This window comes from Malaclemys terrapin, chromosome 3 (assembly GCF_027887155.1).
Source record: "Malaclemys terrapin pileata isolate rMalTer1 chromosome 3, rMalTer1.hap1, whole genome shotgun sequence".
NCBI classification, from domain to species: domain Eukaryota; kingdom Metazoa; phylum Chordata; order Testudines; family Emydidae; genus Malaclemys; species Malaclemys terrapin.
Window position 1 is genome coordinate 120904711 of NC_071507.1, and position 25054 is coordinate 120929764.

At 42.1% G+C, this 25054-nt stretch overlaps 1 pseudogene; it reads right to left on the bottom strand.

Annotated features, from left to right (window-relative positions):
- Positions 1-1917: 1917 nt before the first annotated feature.
- LOC128834267 (uncharacterized) lies at positions 1918-23532 on the bottom strand (annotated as a pseudogene).
- Between the last annotated feature and the right edge of the window lie 1522 nt (positions 23533-25054).

Consider the following 25054-nt stretch of genomic DNA (forward strand, 5'->3'; position numbering starts at 1 on the left):
TTGTAATTGAAATCAATATATTTGAAAATGTAGAAAACACCCAAAAATATTTAAATAAATGGTATTATATTACTGTTTAACAGTGCGATTCATCGCGATTAATTATTTTAATCATGCGATTAATGGCGATTTTTTTTTTTATCGCTTGACAGCCCTACGTAAAACCCTTTGTGAAATGGAATTTCTATCCTCCACATAGCTCTAAATGTTATAGCATGTGAGGGAATGTTTGCAGGAACAAGGCCCAAATGAAGAGGTCTGAATGGCCAGAAAACATTTTGTTGTTTTTAATTGAAGATTATTGCAATGCCATGCGCTGGAAAAAGAATAATGATTTTGATTCCTTTATGTTCTATAATTAAGCAAAAACCTTTTGAAATATGTGCAAAAGGATATATAGTAAAGGTATATTAAAAGGCACTGCTGAAAATTTGCCAGCCCAGACACAACCTTAGCTTGTCCATCACCACAATGATTGAGAATTATGAAAAAAGACTAATTGTATTTTATTTGCCATTAAAAAAATGTTACCTGGTCTAAGCAAGTGAGTGAGAAGAACGTTGTACATTAGCACTAACTCATAGTTTTGGTTTGGTTTTTGTAAGCCCTTACTAACATGCTGACTTTAAAAACTGAATTTCAACAATATAATAAGCTTGTAAGTCCTACATATTTTGGACTGTGGACTACAAAGTTTGAGGAAATTATTTATAGTGTTCAGGAAAAGGACTCAGGCCTTAGATATTTGAGTGGGAGAGGAAGAGATAGTCTTTTCATGGGAGTACATAATAATATTACCTTAGAATACATTATAGCACTCTTCATCAAAGGATTTCAGCACACTTCAGAAACATTAATATACCTAGCTTTCAGCACCCCTGTGAAGTACGTAAGTATTATTATCCCCAGTTGACAGATGTGGAAACTGAGTAAAGAGAAGTAAAGTAGTTTGCTCAAGGTCACACAGGAAATGTGATAAGTATCAAGAGAGAGTTAAACTCCCATCTGCTGGTTTAACCACAATACCATCCTTCCTCCCAAAGTTGCTTGAAATCCTGTCTTCATTGCAGTCAATGGCAAAACACTATTAACCTTGGGGGTCCAGGATTTTACGCACAGTGCCTGTTTCACCACAAATTTCATCATACAATTGCTGCTTGTGTCAGGGCTTGTCTACGCTGGAAGCTCTACCAGTGTAATTTCACTAGAACAATTAAGCCACTATAGTTTAACTGGTATAAATCTCTATGCAGATACTCTTGGTCCAGAATAAGAGTGGCGTTTTCCAGGTTAGATTGAACTGTTACCAGTGCTATACAACATATACCAATTTAAATTAATATCTTACCTTATATCAATATAACTCTCCTATGTACACAAGTCCATAGTGAAATCTTATCAAGAACAGATTCATCACACTGCAATACTGGAACAATTGGATATCAAAAATATATTCCTTGACATCCATAGGTTGCATGAGGTATTTTATGACTGTTGGTAGTCCATCGCTGCTGCTGCTGATATTGTCCCAATTCTCATCTATGGCTACGCATATGACTCTGAAGTCCAAACCCTAATGCACGCAGTCAGCTGCACTGAGGGTATGAAAAGTCCGGATCTATGATGTTTGACAATGCAGCTCTGTGGCGCCTTTCACGTGCAGCCTGGAGACGATTTCATCGATTCCGTTCAAATCTGTTGCATGCTGATCTTGTCAGAGATAGCTAGTGAGTCCTGTTCTGAGACATTTGCTTGAGTTTTTTTAAATTGATGCCAGCCCATTGGAGACTGATCTTCAAGTTATCTTTGAAGTGCTTGTAGGAATGACGTTTCTTTCTTTTGCCTTGCCTCAGCTCCCCATACAAGTTCTGTTTTAGGAGGCAGTGGTCTTCCATTTTGATGTCATGTCCAGCCCACCTAAGTTGCACTCTCAATAGCATTTCCTTGATGCTGGTTGTGTTTACTCTCAAGGACCTTAATATTGGTCACTCTGTCCTGCCAATGAATGCTCATTATTAAGTAGAGGGAACACATATGAAATTGCTCAAGCTGTTCAATATGGGGGAAGGGATATCTAAGTGGTTTGAGCATTGGCCTGCTAAACCCAGGGTTGTGAGTTCAATCCTTGAAGGGGCCATTTAGGGATCTGGGGCAAAAATCTGTCTGGGGATTGGTCCTGCTTTGAGCAGGGGGTTGGACTAGATGACCTCCTCCTGAGGTCCCTTCCAACCCTCATATTCTTCTATTCTATGTCGTCAATAAAGAGTCCATGTCTAAGAGCCATACAAAAGAGATGTTAGGACCACTGTACTGTAGATTGGATGACTATATAAAGAGTAAATACATGTACTTGCAGAATATAAAACACAAAGCACTAGAGCAGTGGTGGGCAACCTCCAGACACAGATTGCCCACCACTGCACTAGTGTCTTTTATTTCATTAGATCTTAAAACAGTTGGTTCTTGTGATATTTAAGAACAAAAGGAAAAAAGGAATTCAATGAGTTAAAATCTCAGGCATATGGAACTGTGAATTAATAAGAAACAAGGAAAATATATCTCTAGGGTTTGGTCTGGTTGAAGAGAATGTGGGAGTCCATTTTCAATTCTGTGAGAGATTTAAAAAAGTCAGCTGCAGAGTATTCACCTGGGTCATCAGAATTCACATCATTAACCCTGTAATAGGCAACCCTCAAGGCAGTTCCTTAGTCTTAGCTGACAGCTCAGAACTTCGCTTTCCCCAAGGTTTATTTCTCCTTCTTAGGTTAATCTTGAAATTTCACCTCACTGCATAGTCTGTTCTTCTCAGATGGGTCCTGAGTTCATATAGGGCTCAAATGGGAAAATTTTGCCAAAAGGGTTCCCTTTTATTTGTGACCTCTCTATATGAAAATCAACTAATTTGTTTATATAAAAAGTACTGTGTGCAGTTCTGGTCTCCCATGTTTAAAAAAGATGAACTCAAACTGGAACGGGTGCAGAGAAGGGCCACTAGGATGATCAGAGGAATGGAAAACCTGTCGTATGAAAAGAGACTAGAGGAGCTTGGGTTGTTTAGTCTGACAAAGCGAAGGCTGAGGGGGGATATGATTGCTATCTTTAAATATATTAGAGGGATTAATACAAGGGAGGGAGAAGAATTATTCCAGCTTAGTACTAATGTGGATACGAGAACGAATGGATATAAACTGGCCGTGGGGAAGTTCAGGCTTGAAATTAGACGAAGGTTTTTGACCGTCAGAGGGGTGAAATATTGGAACGGCCTTCCGAGGGAAACGGTGGGGGCGACGGACCTGTCTGGTTTTAAGATTAAGTTAGATAAATTTATGGAGGGAATGGTTTAATGGTAAAACATAGTAGTCAAGGAAAACCAAACAATGGTAGGTAAATCGTATAATGGCTGACAGGGGTCAGGCTGGTGACTCTTGCCTATATGCTCGGGGTCTGACTGATCGCCATTTTTGGGGTCGGGAAGGAATTTTCCTCCAGGGCAGATTGGCCGAGCCTCTGGAGGTTTTTCGCCTTCCTCCGCAGCATGGGGCAGGGATCTCTAGCAGGAGGGTCTCTGCCGATTGAAGTCACCTAAAACAGGATTGGGGACTTCAACAGCAGAGTCCAGGGAAGGGGTAGGGACGGTTTTATGGCCTGCAGCATGCAGGGGGTCAGACTAGATGATCATAATGGTCCCTTCTGACCTTAAAGTCTATGAGTTAGCTATGGGAACAATGTTCCCTCAGCATAACTTCTGGCCTTAGGCCTCGATCACACAATGAGTTCCACACAGATGCAAAGGTCCACCCACATGGAGCTCCTTGAGGGATGAGGGCCCTAGTTTTTCAGACTGCAGTTTTCTCAGTCCATGATCAGTTTATGTTTGATTATAGATACTAATTACTCTTCTGAGTGTGTGACATTTAATCACAATTAATTGATTAAAGTGATTAAACTTATATAGCACTTATCCTGTTAGATAAACGTCTCAGTCCATAAGGTACATAGTGCTTTTTATGGCACAGCATAGCTCTCACAGCAAGATTTGCTTGTCTTTTCCTCTACAGAGTAAATTCCAATAATTTTATACTAAACCTGCAATTCCAGACGAACAAATATGCTTTCAGCCTCTTATGTGCCATAAGTAACTGGAAAAGTAATTTTCCCTATATTCCCAATAAGATCTTGCATTTGACCTATGATCTCAATGTCATTATAATGTGGCCATTTAAAGTTTATTCATTTAATGAGCATAGAATAAATAAATATCCCAAGATCTTTACGAGTCCTCCATCTTTGACAAGGGAATTTAGTCTAGGATTTGTAAAGGAGCCTAAGGTTAGGCACCCATTTCAATTGAAGTGAAGTCAATAGAATGTGAAGTCACACACGACTACACATCTGAGTACAGCATGTGTGTAAGTGTTTGCAGGGGTTGAGCATGTGTTCATTAATATTTATAAAGGGATTTTAAATCCTTGGATAGAAGGCTTTTTTAAAATTATTTCTATTTTATTTCTCATTGTACTAACATTTATCTCTCCCACACTGACTGCTTCCAGCACATCTCATGGTCTCCTCTAATATATTATAGGAGTACTTGTGGCACCTTAGAGACTAACAAATTTTAATTTCAAAGCATATAAAATTGTACTAGGAACCTAACGCAGAAAATAAAAGGAGCGTTAGTGAGAGTATCAACAATATTTGAGAAACTGGGGCTGTATAAAAATGTCTAAAATTTTATTTAGACCACACATTAATGTTAGGCCTTTGTATAACTATGTACGAAGTTTGAAAAGCACATGATTTTTTTTTAACCTTAAGGTGGCAGCATCACTATATAATGAAACATCTTTGTGCCAAACTTCTTTAATGCCTTTAGGTTTCCCTGACAGTTTTACTTTATCCCTCCCCCTCTCAATTTTCAGTGTAATCTTTTTAGTAAAAATACCAAAAGTGTGTGTTCATGAGGGGGGAAAACTAACATATAACAAATATAGAAAGATTAAGGCCCTGATCCTGCAATTGGATTCAGATAGGCAAAACTCACATCAATGTGGAGCTGCACTAAAGTCAGTGAGAGGCCACACAGGGGCAAGGGTCTGCCTCCATGTATTTGATTGTAGGATTGGGGGTTGAGGTGAGTGGGATTACTCATGTGCTTTAAGCAATACTGCAGGACAGGGTTCTACATTTCTAAGGTATAATTGTATGTATAATTTTATATGTTTAACTAGGCTTATGGGTTTTTTTTTCCTGCAAGATGCATTGTGATCATTTGGAAGAATAGCTCTTCTATCACAAACTCTTGCCTACATGGGAACTGTCAATAAAAAGTTTGCTGTGAAAAACTAGTAATTTGCATTCATAGCGCCTTTCAGACAATTTTGACATCTTTTAAAAAATATTAGGTAAGCTTCATAATACCCCTTTGAGATAGGTGGGTATCATTCTTTATATTTTACCAGATAGGTAAGGAGAGCTCCAGAGATTATACTGAGTGCAAAATTGTGGCCCAACATTTTATGATGTTGCATTGTTTTCAAAGGTTTTATGATGTTACTTGAATGCAGTTGCAGCACTCTGTTCTGTCCACATTGTGACCTGGGACGCCCGATGCAGCCCTCACTGGAAATGCCAAGGTCAGGGCAGGCTGCAAAAGGGAGAGCAGATACTCCCAAGACTAGCGGGTAACACTGAAATTATTCTCCTCAACCAGTCACACACTGTGCTTCTGATCCCCCACACTGATTATCAAGAAGCAAAAAAGAAATCACACAGCCCCCTTATTGCATTCCAGTTCTCTGGCTCCCAATCAGCACCTAGGTCCGGTACAGTGAGAAGTTATTTTAAACTCTGCTCACATATACAAAATGTTCTTCTGACCCCAAAGGGTCAGCCACGTCACCAGGTTTGGATCTTACCCAAAATATCATGCTGCCAGCCAATCCTTTAGTGTCTAAAACTAAAGGTTTATTATGATGTTCGTCCATCGTTATCGATGAAGACCTCAACAACTCATTCTTTCGATGACCGGGCTCTGTGCGTCCGAAGATGACTGATCAGTCCGATTTGGGCGTGTTATGTCCTGTCACACGTCGGGCAGACATGTAATGGAACTGTCGACAATGTACAAGCAGCTCTGGACTTGCGAAGCTCACGCTTTTTTCAGCCTCAGCAATATGCCTTGCCTCAGAGGTATTACTGCCTGTGTGAATGAGGCTGTGCCATGCTGGACAGTTCAATGCGAAGGTTTCCCATGTGGCGGTGTTGATCTCGAAGGACTTCAAAGAGGTCTTCAGCGTGTCCTTGAACCCCTTCTTTTGTCCTCCCTCGGAGCGCTTTCCCTGAGTGAGTTCTCCATAGAAGAGCTGTTTAGGAATGCGTTCGTCTGACATTCTCACAACATGTCCGGCCCACCTGGTCTGGGCTCTCATCAGCAATGTGTGAACTGATGGCAGACTGGCTCTAGTAAGGACATCAGTATCAGGCACTTTGTCCTGCCATCTGATTTTTAGAAGCTTTCGCAGACAGGAAATGTGGAAGTGATTGAGCCTTCGTGCATGACTCCGATAGACAGTCCATGTCTCGCAGGCGTACAGCAGAGTTGGAAGCACCACTGCTCGGTAGACCTTCAGCTTCATTGATAGGCTGATCCCTCAATGTTCCCAAACGTTGGAGTGCAATCGGCCAAATGCAGAGCTGGCTTTAGCAATTCTGCAGTTTACTTCATTATCGATTGACACTGCTCGGGAAAAGGTACAGCCCAGGTACGTGAAGTGGTCCACTGTCTGAAGTCTCTGTCCATTTACAGTGATGGACGGTTCTGAGGGAGTACGGAGCGTGGGGAGCTGGCTGGTGCATGACCTCAGTCTTCTTGATGTTAATGATGAGACCGAAGTTGTTGCATGCAGTTGAAAACTTGTCCATACTGGCTTGCATTTCTAGCTCTGTACTAGCATTCAGAGCACAATCATCAGTAAAAAGAAAATCTCAAAGTACAGTTTCCTTCACCTTGGTGATGGCACGTAGTCGCCTCAGATTGAATATTTTCCCGTCAGTTCTATACTTCAGGCCTACTCCTTCAGTGCAGTGTTGAAAGCCATCAGTCAAAGTGGCAGAGAATATCATGCTGAACAAAGTGGGTGCTAAAACACACCCTTGCTTGACGCCGTTGGTGACTGGGAAGGTCTCAGATGTTTCACCGTCATCCAGGACACGAGACATCATACCATGATGAAATTGATGTACCATTCATATAAATCTGTCTGGACAGCCAAATTTCAACATGATCCTCCTCAGGCCCTGGTGACTGACAGAGTCAAATGCTTTCGTGAGGTCCACAAAAGTTGTGTAGAGTTCACGATTCTGCTCTTGACATTTCTCCTGTAGCTGACGCACAGCAAAGATCATGTCAATAGTCCCACATCTTTTGCGGAAGCCACACTGTGATTTGGGCAGTAAGCCCTTCTCCAGGTGAGTGATCAATCGGTTCAACAGAACCCGTGCAAGAACTTTTCCCGCTGTAGAAAGCAGCAAGATTCCACGGTGATTATCACATACCTGGCGATTGCGCTTCCTCTTATAGAGGTGCAAGATGGACGTGTCTCTATATTCTTGTGGAATGGTTCCCTGCTTCCAGAAGGACTGAAACAGCTCAGTGAGTTTCTGTAGCAGCACGGGTACACCAACTTTGTACACCTCTGCTGGTATGGCATCTGACCCTGGGGCTTTGCCACTTGACAGCTGATTGATAGCTTTCTTCACTTTGTCCTCTTTGGTGAAGCGTCCGTGGAGTCATTGACTGCAACCTGGAGCATCTTGTCAATGGCCTCATCATTGATGACTGAGGGGCGATTGAGAATTGCTTCAAAGTGTTCAGCCCATCTCTGGAGAATCTGCATCTTCTCTGTAAGGAGCACAGTACCATCAGAGTTCAGGAGGGGAAAGCTCCCAAAAGACTGTGGACCATAGAGTGTGTTGAGGGCTTCATAAAACTGCTTATAGTCATTTCTGTCCGCATATGCCTGTATTTCATCTGCTTTGGCGCTCAGCCACAAGTCCCGCATTTTGCATAGTCGGTTCTGTACTGTTCTGCGAGCATTGATAAAGGCGGTCTTCTTTGCCGTTGAAGATGGATCGTTTTGATATGCACGATGCAGGCGGTGCTTCTCAGCAAGTAAGGCCTGGATTTCTGCATCATTTTTGTCAAACCAGTCTTGCCGCCTGCATGTGGAGGGCCCCAATACCTTCGATGCAGCTGCATGGACAATGTTGCAGAATCGCTCCCAGACTTTCTCAGCGTCATCCTCAATATGAAGATCAGCAAGCTCATTCTCTAGGTCTTCCGCTAGATTTTCAGTGATGCGGCTGTTCTTCAGCTTTGACACATTGATCCTTTTGAGAGCCTTACAGCCTTGTGGTTGTCTCTTCGGCATGATACAGAGCTTCATTTTGGATACTATGAGCCTATGATCCATCCAACAGTCAGCACCACACATAGCTTTTGTAACCCTGACATCTTGTCTGTCCCTTCTCCTGATGATGACATAATCGATCAAATGCCAGTGCTTGGAACGGGGATGCATCCATCAAGTCCTGTTACGGGTAGGAAGGCGGAAGACCGTATTGCTGATCAGAAGGACATGTGCTGCACAAGTTTTCAGCAGTAACAGGCCATTGCTGTTACACTTTCCCACTCCATTTTTCCCGATGACTCCTTCCCAGGCTGTGGCATCGCATCCGACTCTTGCGTTAAAATCGCCAAGCAGAATCAGCTTGTCTGTGTGGTGCACTGACGATAGCAGAGTATTTAGTTCTTCATAGAATTTATCCTTCACATCCTCTGGGTTGGTCATTGTAGGAGCATATGTGCTGATCAAAGTAGCTTGTTTTCCTTTTTGAAGCGGAAGCTGTATTGTCATGAGCCGGTCATTCATACCCTTGGGGGAACTGGCAAGTTTCCGAACAAGATGATTCTTGATGGCGAAGCCAACTCCAGATTCGCGACGCTCATCACTGCTGCTGCCACTCCAGAAGAATGTATAGCCACTGCCCGACTCAGACAGCTGTCCTTCATTAACAAGGCGAGTTTTGCTAAGGGCTGCAATGTCAATGTTGTAGCATGTGAGCTCTCTAGCGACAAGTGCTGTTCTTCTCTCCGGTCTGTCTGCCGTGATGTTGTCCAGTAACGTGCGCACGTTCTATGTGCCAATAGTGATCGGTGTCACTCTAAGTTTTGTTTTTGTTTTTGTTCAACCGCTTTTGTGGGATCCCTGCCAGCCACGGTATGCTGGCCAGAGTAAGGTGAAGCAGGTGATGTTTAGGGCACCTTTTCTAGCCCCCTCCTCATTCTACGGAGGTGAACAGTGCAATCCTGAATAGGGCTGCTCAGTCCCTCAAGAAGATGCTGCTTCGGTCGCAGGTCCGCGGCTACACTCCCAGTGTATCCACACCTGCTGCTTCGTCTCCCATTGCCACAGGACTTGATATGATGTAATATTATATGATATGATGTCGAGACTTGCGCGTGAATTGGATTAAAGTGAGGGAGAGTTGCGCAACGTCAGCCTCACTCTCTCTTCTCAGTTCCTATCTGTATCCAGTGGCAGGACAGAAGTCGAGACGGCTGGAGATAGGGCAGGGCGCAGTGGATGACCAGGACGCCTACATGTCTTGTCGTGCTCTTAAGCGTTCCACAACGCTTGCTGTCACCGCCTTCCTGACCGTTGAACCAGGTTGCCTCAGTCAGCCGGATCCAGCCTTCACATGCAAAGATAAAGGAAAGAACAAGAAGAGAGATGTTAAATGGTAAAGCAGTCACATACATACAAAGACTTCAAAGTCCATATATCAGGTTCCTAGTAGTATTGGTGAGTTTGCTAGCTTGAAAATCTCTCTGGAATACATCCACAGCTTGGATGGGTCATTCAGTCCTTTGTTCAGAGTTTCAGTTTGTAGCAAAGTTCCTCCAGAGGTAAGAAGCAGGAATGTAGACAAAATGGAGAAGATGCAGCTGCCTTTTATATTTTTTTGCCATGCGGCCTGTGCTTCCTTTGTTCCAAACACAAGCTGCCCAGCACATGGGCTTGAAAGCCTTAGAGTTCTGTCCATAGGTCATAAGGACTGAGTCATAAGATGTATTTGCCTTCTCTCAGTGGGTAAATTGTATAGCTGATGGCTCTCAATGAACCATCAAGCAGGCTAGGCAATGCTGATGCCAAACTGTCTGGGGTTGTCACCCAGAAGCATAGCACAAGTTTTGAAACACATACATACATACATATCTATAACCCATAATGCAAAGGTGATACAAACATATAAACAAGATTATCATATTTGGCAAATTATAACATTTTCACAAATATCTTACATGGCATATCTGGTATAACTCATTGCAATTTTACAACATATTCTAAAGTGTCCCCCAGATTCCATAGAGCATCACAAGTGGGTATAATTATTCTTTATATTTTACCAAGTAGTTAAGGAGAGGTCCAGAGATCATACTGAGTGCAAAATTGGAGTCCAATATTTTGTTATATTGCACTGTTTTCAAAGTTTTTTATAATGTTACTTGAGTGCAGTTGCAACACTCTGTTCTGTCCACTATATATTCTTTACTATGAATCAAAATATAAATATATTTAATTTTTAAAACAGTGAGACCTATTGCTTATGTAGGGCCGTACATTGTAAGAGCTGTGAGATCTCACTACATCAGTCACATTGGCAATAGAATGACCATGTTTAACTTCTTTTTTCTTCCTCTGAGTCGTGTGAAATGATTGAGGACCACAATATGTAAGAAACATAATTCTAAAAACTTGAGTCTACAAGATTTTTTTAAAAAGCTAAAAGCCAATACCAGAATACAAATGCAAGGATTGCTGGTCTGACTTCAGGACTGGAGGTTCTTGAGGTGTAGGAAGCTTTAGGATACCATAGTTTGTTATCTTTGTTACCTGTTTAGGATACCATAACCTAACTCAAGAAGAATTAGTCCTGAAGAAGAGCTCTATGTAGCTGGAAAGCTTGTCTCTTTCACCAATGGAACTTGATCCAATAAAAGATATTGGAACCCCTTTGTCTCTCTAATAACCTAACTCAGACTGCTTTCCTTCAGAATAAAAGGATAATTAATTTTGTAGTTTAATTAATAGCAAAACTCCTGATGGCTGACCCTTTTCCAGTATGTTTTTTTTTTTAATATATTTTGAAACTTTCTCTAAAGATACAGGTAAAGATTTGTTTTTCTTTGAGAGCTGATTGCTGCATTTTGGTAGAGAGAGTGCACACTGGATGCATGGACTAACTATACATATATCATTTATGTGGAGAGTACCAAATAACTGTGCGTCTTATAACAGAAGATGTTCTCTACAGGATGTGTCATTTTCTGGTATTTATTCCTTTTGTTATATGGCTATATGAATATTAATAAAGAGAGTTTTTGGCCAGAGCAGAGGACTGGAGACAGGAAAACCTGAATTCTAATCGCAGATTGCATGCTGACTGCCTGTGTGACCTCACACCAGTCGCTTAATATCTATGCCTCAATTTCTCCATTGGTAAAATGGGGATAATAATTATTCCATATCTTACAGAGGTATTGTGAGGCTTACTGTGAGGATAGTTGGAGACACAAGTGCTAAGTATTATTAAAATTTATTTTATTATTCATTATTAATTCATTATTTATTAATAAAAGAAGACTTTTTTGTGTATTTCAGTTCACTGTGTGGAATGGAGCTACAGCCAGGACAATGGGATGACCCATTGGGCACACATATGCTTGCATGGCATCCGCACATTTGCAATTCCAAACCAATGACTTGATTCCACAAACTTTACATAAGCATGTTTACTCATTAATGACATGTGTAAAGTTATTGACATAGGTCAGCGTTTGCAGGCTCAAACCCTAGCTTTATATCTTTGCATTGGCAGTGGCGGCTAGAGAAATTGGCTTTTGGAAAATAGCTTCATTTTGGAAGGGCTGATTCATTTTCTATTTAAGAAGATTTTGTTCTGTGTTTGTCCAGCACTTAGCACAATGGGGTCCTAGTTCATGACTGAAGCTTCTAGGCACTACTACAATATAAGCAAGATATAATCACCACATCAACAACATACAAGTGTAAATGTTTATTTTAAATGTATGTTCAAATTTGTTTTCAGCCAATATCTCTTTTAAGGATTTAAAATATAAAATATGTATTTAGTTTTGAAAATTCTTTGATTACGGAGGAAGAAAATAAAACCTCTCATGAAAACTCTGGAAAATAATACTTTAAAAGTTAAGGCCTCAAGTGAGAAATTCTGGTGCTGAAACCCTTAAAAAACTTCTATTGTATGTTTCACAAAAGAAAGTTAATTTAATTCTTGTTTCTTCAGGGAAATACCTAAAGTTTGTTTTCTTCTGAAGGAATTTATGTTAATTTTGATTTTTTTTCATTATTCCCGAGGATTATTCTTGTTTGTCTTATTTTGTTGATTCTTTCTTTTAGTTTATCCTTTAAGAGGGAGCTTTTAGGTATTTAATTATTCACCCTGAGAATATCTTTAAAATTATGCCTGTGAGCAATTTCTGTTATAGCAACCTATTTTTTTCTTTCTTCCACGGAAAAAAGGTTGTCTTTCTTATATCTACTATCCCTGCGTGCATTTGTGCTTGGAGTGAAGTTAAGCACCTTTATGTGTAAATGCTCTCATAGCAGGAGCCATAGACTATAAGCTCTTTGCAGCAGAGTCTGCTTTCTGTTATAAATTTACACAGTACCTATTACAATGGGGCCTCTATCTTAACTTGCCCTTCTGTATGCGACTGTTATATGAATAATGAATAATAATAATCAGTTTTGACTAAGTGCCTTTATTTTCATCATTGACCCTTTGGGGCTTCTTTTAATTATGTTTTCTTCAGCCCTGAAAAAGACTTCTTATGGCTTTCAGTCCTGGAAAGGACTTTTATTAATATCTCTTAATTCTTCTTCACCCATGTCCCAAAGAGTAGTAATGATATATTTGTATATTTATAAACATTATATGTCCATGTTCGTTTACTGTTGTGTTTGGGGTTATGTGAGCATCAGGGGAAATTCCTCCAGGCCTTGACAGGCACCTAGAGAGGAAGAGAAGAATAATATTTTTAATCATCATCAATTCACTCATAATTAAAAGACAAAGCACAACTCCTACTGCTGGGAAGCCCAACCCCAATCCCAACCCCCCTTGGACAGAAACCAGTTTGGACAAGGATTAGGGGCCCAGGACAGACAAAGGAACTTGTTAATGGATAGCAATGCAACCTGGGGCCTGAGCAGGAGGCAGCAGTTGCAGGGGACAGTCTGTTTCAGGCAACTCCAATACTGTGTGTATGTGTAGAGGTCCTGGGTTAAGCACTTAAACTGAGAAGAAAATGCTATTTTGAGATACATTTAGGCTTTTATTACATTGACCCTTCTCTCTCTGCTTGTGATGGTCCTAGAGATAAATAAATCATTTAATAATTGTTGAACAAGCTGGCTGTTTTCTGTCACTGCATTTACCAGCTGGTCACAGCTCCTGGAGAGGATTCCAGAGTAGGGGCCAAACCCTGTTGGACCCGCAGGAGGTAAATACAGTTGGTAAACAGAGGATGCAATAGGCTGGTGATCCTTTCTAGAAGTGAGGTGAACCACAGGATTTTACTATGAGAGAAGTGCAGGTGAAGGCCTGTTATTTGAAAGACACTCCCATGGAGAGACTGAAAGAGTTAGGAGGTACATGTCAATGTCATAGTGGTAATACCACTCATATCACTAATCAATACTGCAAGTTATTTCTCATTTTATCAAGGGATTTCATTCAGTGAGAAATTGGGGAAAGTCTTCCTGCTAAAATGTTCCTTTAGAAAAACTGTGCATTTAGGGAAGCTTTTTTTACACAAGTAGACAAGACAAATAAGTTAATGTATTTCATTTGCTGTGTCCATATTGGACTCAGCAGAAATCAGCAGCAAATGAGATTACTGAACGATCAATGACAGTGATCCAACAGAAATATTCACTTCCCACCCCACTTTCCATAGGCTTGTGCCTCCGCTAAAGACAGATCAACCTCACTGTTGAGGAAATATTTCAACACTTGAATAATTTCTTGTTGCATGCCTGGGAATGAAAGGCAGGACAGCAGAAAGAAGATAGGGAGCAGAAAAAGATCCAGAAAGATGAAGGAAGATGACAAAGAGAAATATCAGCCACATTGGTGTGACTCTTTACAAACTCCTTTATGAAACATTTTCCATAAACTCTTTAGAATAGAGGGGAAATTGAGATCAGATGAATGCCAGTAACAATTTGAGGAGGATAATGAGTTTACACAATCTCAATAAAGACTGTTCTGAACATGAGTCAAAAGATATCTGATAAAGATACCCTGCTGTCTGGAGTGACTCGCTAGTGTGAGTACCTTCCTCAGCGCAGACTGTCATAAACAGGGAAGACACCCCAAACTGGTGGTATGCTCTATAACTAGATTTCACCAGGCCAGGATCTCCAGGGCCGGCTCTAGGTTTTTTGCCGCCCCAAGCAGAAAAACCCTCCGAGAGCGCAACTGTCGAAGCAAAAAAACCCCAAAGCCTCTGAGAGTGCAAGTGCCACCCCTGGAATTGTGCCGCCCCAAGCATGTGCTTGGTTTGCTGGTGCCTAGAGCCAGTCCTGAGGATCTCTATAGCAATTTTACCATGGAGTCACAGACAATCACCTTGCACTCTCCAGTCTAGTGCGTGTGCACACACACACACATACACACACATCTAAAGGTGTATTAACTAGGAAAAAGAAATGAGTTATTTACAGGTTAAATCAGGCAAACATATAGGCACAAATGAGTTCCAACTTAAATCCTAAGAGTGACAGAGTTGTAGTGATCTGTCAATGTGCTATGCCTTTCAGGGCAAACCCAGGGATAACCCTGGCACATCTCTTGCTTCAGTTTAAAGACCTCTGGCCCTGTGAGAGTTTAAACAGCAAAGAGGTGATAAATCTTCATGTCAACTATTTTTATTTCCCTCTTCTAGCATGCAAACCAATGGGACAAGACCTTCTGCACTGACTTCTTCATGAGTGTACGGGGGCAATTAACAAAGCTTTTGTCTGTTGATGACCCACTTAATTTTTGAAAGTTGCTCCTTCAGAGCAAATTTTTTCAAAGTCCTAGAGAAAAACATATATTTCCTTATAGCACAGAATACAATGGCATGATCTCTGCTCCTTCCCCACAAGTGAGATTAATGCATGCAGCAATTTACAAGCATTTCATAGAGTCAAAACACTAAATACATTCTTATAAGACTAATATCTATTTTGAACAAAACTAACATACAGGTGAGCAGGTTTGGCTTCCAGCTAGGAATGTGTCAGTTCTTAGCTAATGCCTAATTGCCAATGGCCTTGTCCACAGTTGGCACTTGGTTTACCAGCATCAAAAAAGAAAATTGGATGATAAATGAATTAAAGGTTATGGGTAAAATCATGCTGTAACTTAAGACCATGGGACTTTTGCCACTGATTACAATGGAGGTCAGGTTTGGCCCTATGAATAAAAAAAGTAACTTGAATATATTTTAATTTTGTGTAAGATGTGGAAGCTAGGACCACGTGTTAAGCCACAGGTCCTATTTATGCTCCAGAAGATGGGTAATTCTGTTACTGTTCCTAAAACAGAGGTGGTTTTGTCTACAATGAGGTTTTAGCCAGTTATGTGAAACCCTAGTGTACACATGATTTACACTGGTGCAGAGTGATTTCCAACAATACAGTTTACCCCAGAGGAAGAATAAGAAAAGAATGAATATTTGGTTACTTCCTAGTTGGTAATTAAGGAGGAGGATTTTTTTTCTCACCTGTATTGGAGTTAATTTTAATAATTTGCAGGAAATCTTCCTAAATACAATATCTCAATACTTCAGTTGAATTTAACTCATCATGCTTTCTCCAATCCCATTCCATCACAGATATGCATTTTTATAATAAAAGCATCACAGCAGAATCAGGCCCAGAGTAAGTTTATTAAAAAAATGGCAGAGTGATGTTCACCCAGGACTGTCTCACAACCCACTCATCAGATCTACACCACCTGAAGATGGGTTTGATTAAAAGTATTTCATATCTTAGAGAACAACACCACTGATGATACTGCTCTATTCAGTATGGCAGCTTTGCAGAGAACAAATTAATTTAAATTTTCTATCATTGAGAATGCAGAATTTAATATTGTATAGAGTATATCATTTAGAATGGTATACAGTGAAGTGAAAAATAGTGGCCCAATCCCGATAGCAGCAAAACTCACATTAAATTTAATCAGAACAGGGTTTGTTCCAACCTGAAAAAATAGGTGGAGAAAGAATCACGTACATTTGCTTATTCCTTGAAAGAGCCTAATTTCTCTGTGTTAATATGCTGTCAGACATTTTTAGACCCCAATTCAGCAAAACCTTTAAGCATGTTCTTAAATCCAACCCTAGTCAGCACAACACTCAACTACTGAATTAGGGTTTATGGAAAGAAGTGGTCAGATTTTTCTTGTTGAAAATTTACTTAACAGTTTAGAGGTTAGAAAACACTAAATCAGTGAGGACATTACATTTTGATGGAATTACGATTTCAGACTATTGGACAAAAACAGATTTGCCATTACAACAACTTAACAGTAAAGACAAAACTACTTTGTTTGTCAAGGGTAAAATTATATGTGTAATTTAGTATGGCTATAAAGAATGGCAATTTGCAAATTACAGGAACAAAGTGCAAGTGCTGGTTAAAGGGATTATAAAACAGCAGAAATACAAGAAGCTGATAATGTATTCCATTCTGAAGTGCAGACAAAAGTAAATATTATTGGAGAGACAATAATAAAACATGAGACTGCATTTACTTTATATTTATTATTTTCAAAAAAAGTCAACATAGTTTAATAGATTATGTGGTCTAAAGCTATAATTCAGACACAAAACTGAGACTGTATACATTTTCTGATCTTTCCCTTCCTTTAAAGAGCAAACTGCTTGAATATTTTATTTACCTAGAGTCCTTCCCACAAATTTAAAAATTCTCTTTGACTTACACTATCACAATGTATCACTGAGCTTTTCAGAGAGAGGCATATTATCTCAGGATATTTAAATTATCTATTATGTTTAATACAATTGTAAAAGTGGTGGCTCTGATTGCTTTAGAGAAGCATGTACAATGAAAATGAAAAAAAGTGGTATTATTAGTAATTTTGTAGTAATTTCAGACACTATTCAATGATAATTCATAAGTCTTTTAAAAAAATATTACAAAGTTTCCATCCCCCATGGAGGTTTTTCTCTATGTGAAACAGAAAACAAATTGTATCCTTGATTCCAGAAAATGTTTAATTCCTTTGTGACCTCATCTTCATTAATAAGATAAAACATGTTCCTTTTCAAGTTCCAGTTTTGGCTGATTCCTATTCCTAGAGATGCTGAAATATTAGTGGATATTCTTTTGGAATATTGATTCCCCCCAGTGAAAAATTACAATGCAGACTATGTTCTTCTCTGGGAGGCAGGAAAACTTGTATTTAAACATCAGATAACACAGCAACCAGAGCCTGCTGTTCACTCCCTTATCCTTGTAGTCTAAAGTCCATTTTCTAAAATGGAGAATGACCTCAGCAACCACTCCCCATATCCTTACGTAACAGTAATAGGTGCTCAATGTACACACTCCATGAAGTTCAATAAATGTGCCAAAGTAGTAATAAGAATTCCTTAGATAAACTTCAGTGATAATCAGTTCAAAGGACATAAGATGTTCAGAGTAACTTGATAGCCTGAATCAATCATGGAAAAAGGTAAAGCAAATACACAATCAGCCAGACCCAGACTCTATTATAAACTAGAGTTCTATCTGTGCACCAAAATGTAATATGAGCTAGATTCCAATATGTATACTCATGCAGAATAGTACCTTATTCCATGAGCAGACTCACTGAAATTGATATTTTAGTCTTTGTATGTACCAGAGTTAAAATATTAAAGCCTAATATGGTTCCAATATGTTTTTTTCCCTGTCCCACTCGGGAAAGAAAAAAACCAAGTGTGTTTCACAACCATATTTAAACATGGTTATTTTGTAATAGGCCTAGGGAGTGCTGATATTAGCTTAATTAGAATTTTGTTTCATGGAATTAGGGGAAATTTTCATCAGAGAAAAGATTTGTTACAACAGAGAGCATTCTTTGTAAGGCAAATATTATAGCACAATACAGGATGTGTGTTAAATGAAGTTTTGCCATCTTCTGAACTGATGGTATTGACAAAGTAATTTTTGAACATAGCAAATGGAAATCACCTTTAACATTAATTGAGAATAACGAGCCTTGAAAGGGCAATGGACTAATTGGACTGTAGGACTGTTTACTTTTCTAACATCTAAGTTTAGAAGATTCTCTTTGATACAGATTGTACACAATCATTTTGACCTCTCTCTTGCCGAAAGAAATGCACTATCCTTTCTAACGCGTGTTGGTGATAAGGTTGTGGGTGAGAGGAACGCAAGAAAAAGGATTTGCTTTTTTATGAAAGTTTTTGTCCTTCCCAATGGAGGGACTAGAACTACTGGTAATAAAGCACAGCGATAAAACCAATCATTAAGGTTTCTGTAGTCAGTCTACAGCCAATAGCATATTTATTTGGATAGTTTTAGATCTTTAGCTCATCTGGTTTAATTAAATAAGACCCAGGAGCAGTACAGTTAGTGCACAATTGTTGGAGAGGAGGGGAGAAAGGTGGTGTGAGACACACAGCAAAGCAAATAAACTGAAACAAGAAACGTGCGCTATAGAGTTCAGTCTATTGAAGTATATATAACGAAGATCCACCCAGTTCATGAGTAAAAGCTAAGTGCTTTTCCTAGTTTAAGACAAATATGAGCATGCAAGATAGTAACATGGAACTTAATTTACTTTGTGTCTTGCTTTTGCAGTAAAAAAATGAGATTTTCTTCATTAACAAGGTATTAATTCATTTTTTCATATGTAGTATTACATTTCATAGATCAGTATAAAACCACTAAGAATGAAGGCCTGATTTTTTTAGAAATTTTGAGCACCAATAATTCCGTTGAAATTAATGGGATGTGGATATTTTTAGGGTAATACCTTCGATTCCTCACCTGGCCCTGGCGCATACCTACAAGAGAGGGGCATGTTCAAGGTGAAGTGTGTAGTGTTAGCTGATGAGTCACTCCTGTGATAAGCTCCAGACAATCCACAAGCCAGGAACTGGTTCGGTGACTCTTAGGGCAAATATATAAGCTCCACAGGAGGAACAGCACCTCAGTCTTCTCAATGCCACTGCAGGGCTTGGAACTCTCTCCTGCCTGACAGTGACAACAGATTCCCCAAGCCTTGGCCTGCTCCAGCCTTGTTCTTGCTCCCACCCTGTTCCTAGTCCATCTCCAGCCTTGCTCCATCCCTGCTCTGGACTCTGGCTCTGATCACTAGGCCTGACCATCCTCATCATGATTTCTGACATGCAGGGGCATCATTGCAGAATGTTTCTAATTTATTCCATGAGGGCATCTGGATGTGCTCCCTGTGAAATGATCTCCAGACTCCAGCAGTTCCCTGGAACTTACTCAGAGGACAGAGTCATCCACTGTGCCTCCCTGGTAACATGGGTCCAATATACATCCCCTGAGAGTTGTTACACCTAGACAACTCTCCCCTGAAGTTTAGAGGAAAAGGCAATATAGAATGGGGCTCTATTTCCTTCTCCTAGTTAAATGCATTTGACTGGTGGGAGTTTATGAGGGTCATGGTATGACACTCCAGGGTGCAATCCAAACCAGTGAGGGGCTGTGTCACCCTTGCACTACAACCTAGGGTGCCTCACAATGCTTTCCTGCTGTTGCTCCCACCTGGCCTGCTCACAAACAGCTTGCAGGTTATCTTCTGAGTGGCAGCCTTCCAGCCACACAGTCACACTTTGGCTTCTCCCCCCTTACAAAGCTGCAGGAGGGTTGGCCACTGGAACCGGAAGCAGCAGATCAGATTCCTCTTTCCTTCACTGGGGCATCTGCCACCAAGTTTTCTTTTCCCTTTTTATGTACAGTTTCCATGTCCCTGTAACCAGTGTCTCAGCTAAGGAACTCTGGCTGCTCCAGTTTTACACTTAGGGCTGGTCTACACTGAGGGGGGGTGGGGTGGAGGGAAGGGGGATGGATCTAAGATACCCAACTTCAGCTATGAGAATAGCGTAGCTGAAGTCGACATCCTAGATCGACTTACCTCGTGTCCTCACGGCGCGGGATCAATGGCCGTGGCTCCCCCATCAACTCCGCTTCCGCCTCTCGCCCTGGAAGAGTTCCAGAGTCAACGGGGAGCGCATTCGGGGATCAATTTATCACGTCTAGATGAGACATGATAAAATTGATCCCCGATAGATCAATTACTACCCGCCGATCCGGCGGGTAGTGAAGACGTACCCTTAGAGGCTTTCATAGTCTGGCCTGCCTGCTGCCTCTTTGAGTTTTAACAGCACAATTCCCAAGTGTTTCTTGTGATCAGACCAAGAGTTGGTGAACCCCACTATATCATTGACATAGGCCTTTGCAAAGTCCTGTAGCCCTTTCAACCTCTCAAAAGTAACTTCTCCATTAATTAACCTAAATGGCAATATTGTGAACTCACTGTCGTATATTAGTAACAAAAGCAGAGTTTTTGTCTGCATCATCATCTAAAGCAGGGGTGGCCAAACCATGGCTTGTGAGCCACATGCACCTCTTTTACAGTTAAAGTGCAGCTTGCCAAGCCCCCTTCACCGCCCCATTCTCCACCTACCTGACTGGACGGGGGGAAGCTCAGGGATTCTACCCTGCGGCAGGGTGATGGGGCTAGGAGCTTCTCCCAGAGACAACTGGTGCCTGCTGAGAATGGGGGTGAGCAGGGGCGGCTCCAGGCACCAGCGCAGCAAGCGCGTGCCTGGGGCGGCAAGCCGCGAGGGGCGGCAGTCAGGCAGCCTCGGGTGGCACGCCTGCAGGAGGTCCGCCAGTCCTGCGGCTTTGGCAGCAATTCGGTGGCAGGTACGCCGAAGGCACGGGACTGGTAGATCACCCGCAGAAACGCCACCGAATCCAAGTGACCAGTGGACTGCCGTGCTTGGAGCGGCAAAAACCATAGAGCTGCCCCTGGGGGCGGGGGAACAATTAAAGGTTTAGTCCCCCCAACAATTTGAGTCATGCCCCCCCAGGGACACACCCTTCTTATCCTCAGCGGCCCCTCCCTGCAGCTCCCAGGTGTTAGCTCCATGGGGGAAAGGCAGCAGCAAGAGCAGCATCTCTCCCTGCACCTCTCAGCTGTTTCCCACTGCCACACCCCACAGCTCCCAGCTTGCCAGTTCCAGCAGCTGCCATGCAGGTAAGGGGCCCAGCATCCCATTCTCACACTGTGCACTTCCCACAGCGAGTCCGCACAGGTGGGGCTCCTGGGGAAGCCAGTGGGCCCTGCACCCCAATTCCACAGTCAGCCGTGACTCTCAGCCAGCCAGTAAAACAGAAGGTTTATTAGACGACAGGAACATGGTCTAAAGCAGAGCTTGTAGGTACAGGAAACAGGACCCCTGAGTCAGGTCCATCTTGGGGCCAGGGAGGCCAGAGCCCAGTCTGGGCCCTCCCTCCATTTCCACAGCCAGCTCCAAACTGAAACTCTCCAGCCCCTCCTCTGGCTATTGTCTCTTTCCCTGGCCAGGAGACCACCTGATCTCTTTGTTCTCCAACACTTTCAGTTAGCACCTTTGCAGGGGAGGGGCCCAGGCCATCAGTTGCCAGGAGACAAGGTGTCAGCCATTCTCTGTGCAGACAGCATCAGACTGGCCCTCTAAGGCTCTGCAACAATCACACACCCTTATCCCACCACCTAGATACTTAAGAAATGCATAGGGGAAACCGAGGCACCCATACAGTATTCAGAGAAAACATTCCCATTTCCTCACATACCCATCATGTCTTTTAACTATTTTCTGAACTTCTGTACATATTCAGTTATTGGCTCTCCCTCTACCATAGTGTCCCTTTCCCAGGAGTCTCTGATGAGATCTCGTGGTGCCCTCACTTTCCTTCCAGATAGAAGATCAAATGGGGAGAACTTGGTTGATTTTGGGGGCACCTCCCTATAAGCAAATATGGTAACATTTTGTCCCAATCTTGAAATCTTTTATTTGCATACATTCCCAGCATAGATTTTAGGGTTCCACTGAACCTTTCCACCAGGCCATTTGTCTCTGGGTGATATAGGGCAGCTGTTGGTTGTTTCACCCCACACAATTTCCATAACTCACTGAATGGCTGAGACATTAAATTTGACTGACTGTCAGATAAAATTTCTTTAGGGAAACCCACTCTGCTAAAAATAGTAAAAAGGGCTTTTGTCACAGCATCGGCCACTATGTTAGTCAGAGCAACTGCTTCAGGCTACCTAGCAGCAAAATCCACTACCACCAGGATATATTTCTTTCCCCTTTGGGTGGGATGTGGCATAGGGCCCAAGATGTCTATTGCTACCCTATAAAATGCATCTTGCATCACACGCAAAGGACATAGGGTAACTTTCTGGGGCTCTACAGGTCTTTTCCTTTTTTGACATAATTCAAAAGACCTGCAATAATTCTTCATGTCATTCTGTATCTTTGGCCAATAATTTTTTAAAATATCTTGTAGGTTCTCTATGCCCCCATGACTAGCAAAAGGACAACTATGCGCTAGCAACATTAATTTCCCATAGTGCTGGGCAGACACAACCACCTGCTGTAGGGTTTTTTAGGGCTTATTTTTTTCCATAGGAGTTTCCTTTCCCTTCCTCTTCAATAAACCTTTCCCTGTTTCTCCTCACTGGAGCTCCCTCTTATGTGTTCTAGATTTGGGTCTGCCCTTTGTTCATCTGCAAAAATGCTGGCAGTTGACAACTGGGACAGTAATGGGTTAATTCCTCACCCCCAGCCCTGAGGCCATGCCACTTTCCTCTGCTATATGGGACCTGGCCTCAGCCCCTCCCACACCTGGAAACACTGATTCTTTTTGCTGCAGTGGAGCTGGAGGGACCCTCCACTGCCTCGTTAGCAGTTTCTGGGTCTTTACCATTTTCCAGCACAATATTCTGTTTTACTATGGGTTACAACATTAACAATCTTATATGCAAAATATCATTTCCTTGAGCATTTCCACAGGGATACTTTTCAGCACCCCACCTTTCAGTCAAAATGTGTCTTTTTGGACCATGCTTTCCATGACCAGAGAGATCTGGGCACTAGTGTCTCTCGACCCTTTGCATTCTTTGCCATTCTCCTTGGTGATTTTAATAGGTTCCAGGTCTATCCCCATAGGGGCAGACCACACAAAATTCAACAGAGGACATGAAGGTATCTCTTGGGATTCTGTGTGATGGATAGCTGCATTAATATGGCCTGGATGGGGTGTTGTCTTAATTTCTTTTAGCTTAGGGCATTGATTTCTCACCTTCCTGGGCCATTTTCCTGCACAGAGGTCTGTGATGGGGATTTCCAGGAAGAGAATGGTTCTGAAAAGGTGAGTGCCTAGGCTCCCAGCCTCCCTACCTCTTCCCAGGTGTAAAACTGGGTTCCCCTCCTACACCAGGTTTTGCTCTGCCTTCTGTGTCCTGCATTCATTAGACATTTGGACTTGCACAAAGAAATCAGCCAGGATACAGTTATTTCCTGTATAGAATTTAAAGATTTATCCCATAATACATCTCTGACCTTCTCAACACATATGCTTAGCTCATGTTCTGGAGCAGAGATCAAACAGTTGATAATAGTTCTCAGCCCCCTTCCCCTTTGCCCATTTTCTCATTAGGTCACACATTTTATAGGCATACTCACTATGGGTATGTCTACACTATGGGATTAATCCGAATTTATATAATTCGAATTTTGGAAACAGATTGTATAAAGTCGAATGTATGCGGCCACACTAAGCACATTAATTCGGTGGTGTGCGTCCATGTACCGGGGCTAGCGTCGATTTCCGGAGCGTTGCACTGTGGGTAATTATCCCATAGCTATCCCATAGTTCCCGCAGTCTCCCCCGCCCATTGGAATTCTGGGTTGAGATCCCAATGCCTGATGGGGCAAATAACATTGTCGCAGGTGGTTCTGGGTACAGCCTCACCCCTCCCTCCATGAAAACAACGGCAGACAACCATTTTGCGCCTTTTTTCCTGGGTGAACACTGCAGACTCCATACCACGGCAAGCATGGAGCCCGCTCAGCTCAAGACAGCAGTCATGAACATTGTAAATACCTCGCGCGTTCTCGTGCAGTTTATGCTGAGCCAGGACCAGAAAAACGAGGCGAGGAGGAGGCGGCGATGGCAGCGCAGCGACAAGAGTGATGAGGACATGGACATGGACACAGAATTCTCTCAAACTGCGGGCCCCGGTGCTTTGGAGATCATGTTGTTAATGGGGCAGGTTCTATCTGTGGAACACCGATTCTGGGCCCAGGAAAAAAGCACAGACTGGTGGGACCGCATAGTGTTGCAGGTGTGGGACGATTCCCAGTGGCTACGAAACTTTCGCATGCGTAAGGGCACTTTCATGGAACTTTGTGACTTGCTTTCCCCTGCCCTGAAGCGCCAGAATACCAAGATGAGAGCAGCCCTCACAGTTGAGAAGCGAGTGGTGATAGCCCTGTGGAAGCTTGCAATGCCAGACAGCTACCGGTCATTCGGGAATCAATTTGGAGTGGGCAAATCTACTGTGGGGGCTGCTGTGATGCAAGTAGCCAAAGCAATCACTGAGCTGCTGCTACAAAAGGTAGTGACTCTGGGAAATGTGCAGGTCATAGTGGATGGCTTTGCTGCAATGGGATTCCCTAACTGTGGTGGGGCGATAGATGGAACCCCTATCCCTATCTTGGCACCGGAGCACCAGGGTACCCAGTACATAAACCGTAAGGGATACTTTTCAATGGTGCTGCAAGCACTTGTGGATCACAAGGGATGTTTCACCAACAGCAACGTGGGCTGGCCGG